General features: G+C 45.7%; 1 protein-coding gene across 1 annotated transcript in view; it reads right to left on the bottom strand.

Annotated features, from left to right (window-relative positions):
• The window catches only part of Cfap74 (cilia and flagella associated protein 74), a 61627-nt gene extending 56038 nt beyond the window's left edge, over window positions 1–5589 (bottom strand). The window contains exon 1 of the mRNA XM_029540404.1: window positions 5246–5589. The gene's annotated coding sequence lies outside the window, so the exon portion shown is untranslated. The remainder of the gene's footprint in view (window positions 1–5245) is intronic.
• Between the last annotated feature and the right edge of the window lie 505 nt (window positions 5590–6094).

Below are 6094 nucleotides of genomic sequence, written 5' to 3'. Positions count from 1 at the left end.
GTCAGATCTTGTTACAGATGGTTATGAACCACCATGTGGTTGCTGGGATTTGAACTCTGGACCTTTGGAAGAGCAGTCGGGTGCTCTTACCCACTGAGTCATCTCACCAGCCCCACAAGTTGTTCTCTAACCACACGTGTGCTCTGTCACATACACACAGACACAAAGATTTTAAAAGTACTGAAAGGATCAAATGATCCAATTTCTTCAACAAATAATCATCACAGAGTAAGAGGAGAGGTGGGGATGCCTCTCAGATCTAAGTCTTCAAAGACAAACCAGCCGCACATCCTGTAAAGATTGTGTTTGTCTCCTGACTCTAGCAGACAGCACTGAATGAGATTCTTGGGACAGTTACTGAAAACTGGCAACAGGTATTGAATTTTATGAAGAAATAACTGTTAATTTTGTGGGAGATGAAATGATTTTGTGAGTTGGCTAAAAGTACAGAGGTACGTAGTAACATTTTCAAAGAGAGATGAGAGTATGACCAACATGTTATCTTCACAATGTATCAGCCCAGTTAGAACAGGAATAAGACAGCACTGATCTTGCTGATGAAGGGTGGTTGGAATCTAGATTTCATATTATCCTTCTCCTTATTAGCGTGTGTGTGTGTGTGTGTGTGTGTGTGTGTGTGTGTGTGTGTGTGTACTCAAAAAGGCTAAAGAGGTTTTCAGATTCCCTGCAACTAGAGTTACAGGTGGTTGTAAATGACCTCAAATTGGCACCAGCAACTAAACTTCAGTTCTTTGCAAGAGCCATGGATGTTCTTAACAGTTCTCCCCGGCCTCCTTCTCCTTTATTTTTACGATTCTGGACTTTTCTGTAAGAAAAAAAAATGCAAAAGGAAGAAAATGCAAGCAAGCAAACAAATGAACAGACAGGTTAAGGCACTGGAGATGTCCTACAGTCAGTAAGTCAATTTTAGATTCTCTAAACTGCATCCGAGTCTCAGCAAGAGTCTGTACGTGTATAGGTGCCTATGTGCATCCACTTGAGGAAAGTAAGTCATAAGCTTGCCCAGTGACTTTTAAAATATAAGTTGAAGAACAAAGAACAATAGTATTGAAGTAGAACAGGGGGGAAGGGAGGGAGTCCTGCGGTACCTATTCTAAAGTTACAAAGTTACAATGGTACCAGGCACAGAGAAACAGGCCCAGGAACTGGTTGCTAAAGACTGAGGCCATTTAGTACAAAATCTGATTGCTCACCAGCAGAAGCAGAGCTGGGTTTATTTCAGTGGGCATGTTAAGAAGCTGGACCCTTTCCTGGAAAATCAGCTCCAGTGGATTAAGAGCTCATTTATGAAAAGTGAAACCACCACAGAGGCAGTGGCCAAGAGGGGTGATGACATCAAGGTTCCTAAATAAGACACAAAACATACTAGGTATGAGAGAAAATGCTGGTAGAGTAACCTGTATTTGTATTTGAAATGTCCGATAGGTGATATCCTAAAGAGATGTGGAGAAAAGCTATGGGGCAGAGGGTAACTACGACCATCAGGCAGAAGCTTCATACCAGGGGCTTTATAATAAGGGGCATTCAGCCAACACACACAGGAGCCAATATTCATCAGCATCCCTGCCTGTACAGCTGCTCTCTGAGTGTTATTTAGTGGAGCCCTCATTTGAATAATAAACTATCTCATGATTATAACTTAAGAAATGTTGAGCAGAGTGATGGTGGTGCACGTCTTTAATCCCAGGACTAGCAGAGGCAGGCAGATCTCTGAGTTCGAGGCCAGCCTGGTCTACAGAGTGAGCTCCAGGACAGCCAGGGCTATACAGCAAAACCCTGTCTCAAAAAAACCAAAGGGAGGGCTGGTGAGATGGCTCAGTGGGTAAGAGCACCCAACTGCTCTTCCGAAGGTCCGGAGTTCAAATCCCAGCAACCGCATGGTGGCTCATAACCACCCGTAACAAGATCTGACGCCCTCTTCTGGAGTGTCTAAAGACAGCTACAGTGTACTTACATATAATAAATAAATAAATCTTAAAAAATAAAAAAAAACCAAAGGAAGAAAAAGACAGACAGACAGGAAGGAAGGAAGGAAGGAAGGAAGGAAGGAAGGAAGGAAGGAAGGAAGGAAGGAAGGAAGGAAGGAAAGTTGCTCAACATGGTCTGGAATAAGGGAACTGCAAACCAATGGGAATAAGTGACCTGTCATTACATGTTTGTCAGACTTTGGAGCACAAGAGCATGAAGATCTAGCAGGCGCTGGTGAGGACAGGAAACAGTAAAGAGGCTCCAAGGTTCCACAATGGAATGAGGACTGAAGAACTGGAGCTAGGGTGTTAATTAGGAGCTAAACATTCTATAGAAAAAAAAAAAAAGAAGAAGAAGAATACACTCTTTGCCTTTCCCTATTATTCTTAAAACAGTGCAGATTTATCTTGTTCTTAGAGCGGTAGTTCTCAACCCCATGGGTCTCGGCCTTTTCGTTTGCTGCTTATCAGATATTTACATTATGGTTCATGATGGTAGTAAAATTACGGTTATAAGTATGAAGTAGCAACAAAAATAATTTTATGGTTGTGGGTCAACACAGCATTGAGGAACTGTATTAAAGGGCCTCCGAGTTAGGCAGGCTGAGAACTCAACTCCAGAGGCTGGGCATCTGGGTCTCAAGGGTATAGAGCCACTGTGTCCACAGGTGTGTGTGGAACCAGCTGGACACAAGGACTCCCATCTTGAGTCATACTTACGATGTTCTACAAATAGCCTTGGCTGGTTTTTTTTTTCTCCCCCTTTTCTCAGCATAGCATAAATCAATGAGATCATTGGTGTCTTATGTGGGACTTTATAGCCATATCTGCTTCAGAGACATCCCAGTTGAGCCTTTCCTTTTTTGACAGCAGCTCAATATAGCCTGAATCCACAATCCTCCTGTCTCAATCTTCTGAAAGCTGGGGATTACAATAGTGTGCCACTGGTATCCAGCTTTGATATTTGGAGCCAGTCTTTGGTTACTTTGTGGCTTCTTTTCTTCACCCATTCAACCCCCTAACACTAGATAGGAGAGAAAGGATAGAGAGGAAAGGGAAAGAGATCCCTGAATATAGTTAGGGGCTGGGAAGGGGGTGGTGCTATCATCAGACTACTTCCTGCTGACTAGGGACACTGAGTTCCTTGGGTCAAGTTTGATCTTCATGTTAGGATATCTAATGACTTGCTCTTTCTTCTTTGTGTAAGCCTGCTTATCAAACCACAACTAACAGCAGACAACGGCAGCCAATAACCAACATCAGTCAATAACCAACCAACAACCCAACAACAGCCCACCTATCAGGGCTCTAGCATTTATATAATACCGTCTGAAAAGTCTCCAGAATTCCAGACACCCATACACTCACAGAAACCATCTGCAGCTGGCAAAATCACACCCCTGCTAGAGCATGAGGCAAATCATAGTCAGCTGTGGTGGACAGTCTGAAGCAGCCCCATATCCCACACCTAGGATTAAGAAAAAAAAATTCTTAAATATTCCTGTGTTTTTTTAAAGAAACCAAAACTCCCAAATTGTCACTACAGATATTATTTTAAGATAAACAGGCAGATTACAGAAAGAATGAGTCTGCTTTGGTTTTATTTTGAGATAGGGTTTCTCCATTTAACCACGGCACTCACCAGGCTGGCCTCAAACTCACAGAGATGGCCTGCCTCTGCCTCCCAAGTGCTGGGATTGAAGGCGTGCGCCATCACCACCCAGCAAGTTTGGCTCTCTGCTCTACTTCACAAATACACACTTCATTTTGACCCCAAGTTTTTGACTCACACTTGGGTTCATTTGGTCTGCTGCCATTCAGGCCCATACTTACATACTTACATACTTCCTGTCCCCCAATGCCTAGCAGCAAACTGCACTTGGTATAACCCTAGATTTGTCTTTCTCTTCTTTTCAGTCTCACAGCACCTTGAGGCTCGTCCTTATAAATTGGGACTAGGTTGTTCTGCATAGTAGTGCTGTGTGCACCTTCTTGGAAACCAGAGTGTGTGTGTCTACTTTCTTGGCTTTTCATTTTGTCTAAAGCTGCCTTTGCCCCTTGGCACCTGACTTCATCTAACATGTTCAACGCTGCAGTGTTAGCTGAGGCAGTCCTGCTGTAGCCTGTGATGATCTCTCCTGCCTCCCTCTCCCAATGAGATGGATAGTTCTTCCATCTCAGAGGAAGCTGATGAGCCACCTCAGCTCCTCTTAGCCATGGAACATTATGTTTTTACTGGTTCGGGGGATTGGGACGTTGGGAGTCTCTGGGGTCACCTTACTGCCTCTTCTAACTTTTCTTCTGAGAGGACGACCCTCTCCTTACAGAGGGAGAAACTCTCACTTGTCACAGTAGTTTTCCAGGGTTGCCATAACAAAGTGCCCCAACTTGTATTCTTCACGCAACAGAAATGTATTCTGTCAGTCTTGAAGCTTGTCTTCGTTCTTTTAAAGACAGGGCTTCAAGCTGGGTGTGGTGGCACCGGCCTTTTAGTCCCCAGCACTCGGGAAGCAGAGGTATGTGGATCTCTGAGTTTGAGGCCAGCCTGGTCTGCAGAGCAAGTTCCAGGACAGCCAGGACCATACAGAAAAACCCTTTCTCAAAAAAAAAAAAACAATCAAACTATTAATAAAAATGACTGTTCAGGAATAAATTTCTAATCTAAGATAAGCAGAGATGTATGTTTACACACGATTAGAAGTGAGAATCATGGGTTTGTTCATAGTTAACCAGGGGAGGAGGGTACTGTGTTGTGGGTGAAGACAAGATTCTATTTATTGGCTTGGGTAGGCTTTTGATAATCGTTTGATAATCGATCCTTAAATTGTGCACAAGAAGTTAGGCACAATTTGTCTGGAGAGAATGTTCATCAGTGAGTACCTGAGCAGTCAATTCATTACCTGGCTCACATTACTTATTAGTCCACTCATTACGTGGCCCACAGCAGAAGTTCGTTCAGGGAGTCTTTTGCTAAGCATTTTTACCCAGATAAGGGAATCATTTTATGGAAAATCAAGCCAAGGAGGCCTATCCACTTGCAATGAAGGGTTTTGTATTTAAAGCCAGGCTGGAACAGCGGGAGGTGACTCTTACTTTAACCTCTCAGACTGATGCCTGGTTCTTCACCAGGATTGATTCTGCCGCTTCCTAGGCTGTGGTAACCACGTGACTCACTGCCTCACGCGTCCACACAGAGAAACCACCCCTGCTTAGCGCACCCTCAGCGCAGCCCTACGGCAGAAGTCACCAGTACCCACCTCTCTGGCCAGCCCAGTGATGCCCCTCAGCGGTGAGACTTCAGCAAAGGTCCCCCAGGAATGGGCTGGACTGTTGGCAAACCCCCTCAGGAACGGCTCTTCGGTGGTGGTCCCTCAGCAGCAACCTCTCAAGAATGGTCCCTGGCGGCCGCCCCTTAGCAACAGCTCCTCACAAATGACCCCTAGAAAGTGGTCCAGTAACTAGGTCGCCTCCCAGTAACAGATCCTCAGCAACGGTTCCTCAGTACTGGCCCCGCAGGATCAGCTCCTTAAGCCCCTTGACGATGGCCTCTTAACGGCCCGACTGCCCCCCAGCCACCGTGGGTCTGAGGCTGCGTAGTTTGGGCGCGTAGCTCCATGGCAACGGAAGGCTGCTTTGGGGTAGTGGGCGGGGCTGTGGCTGCAGAGGGAGAGCCTGCGCGCAGGCGTAGTGCAGCAGCGGGGGTGGAGTGGGGAGAGCGTCGCGGAGGGAAGAGCCTGACATTGACTGTTGCCCAGATGATTCTCCTGGAGACTGGAGCAGGTGCTCGATTACTTGTCTAAAGCCAGTTGAAACTTGGGTCAACTGCTTGGGTCAACTTAAAAGACCATTTACGCAAAAGTTGGAATCTCCTGCGTCTCTTGGATCTGCAGTCTGGCTCTCCCAGGTCCTGTGCAGCCTGTGTTGTGCCCTCTAGATGGTGACATCTGACTCCTCTGTATAACCCACAGGACTCTTTGGATTGTGTTTGGTCGTTTAAGTTGGTGGTGTCACTAGTCCGGGCAGGAGGTGGGCTCAACAGTGAACAGGACATGTTCCCTTTCCTCAGGGTCACAGGGATGACTGGCAACTCCTGTAGTTTTGTCTTG

This window comes from Mus pahari, chromosome 6 (genome assembly GCF_900095145.1).
Source record: "Mus pahari chromosome 6, PAHARI_EIJ_v1.1, whole genome shotgun sequence".
Lineage (NCBI taxonomy): Eukaryota > Metazoa > Chordata > Mammalia > Rodentia > Muridae > Mus > Mus pahari.
Note: the sequence above shows the minus strand (reverse complement) of the source record. Positions and strands in the feature narration are given on the sequence as shown.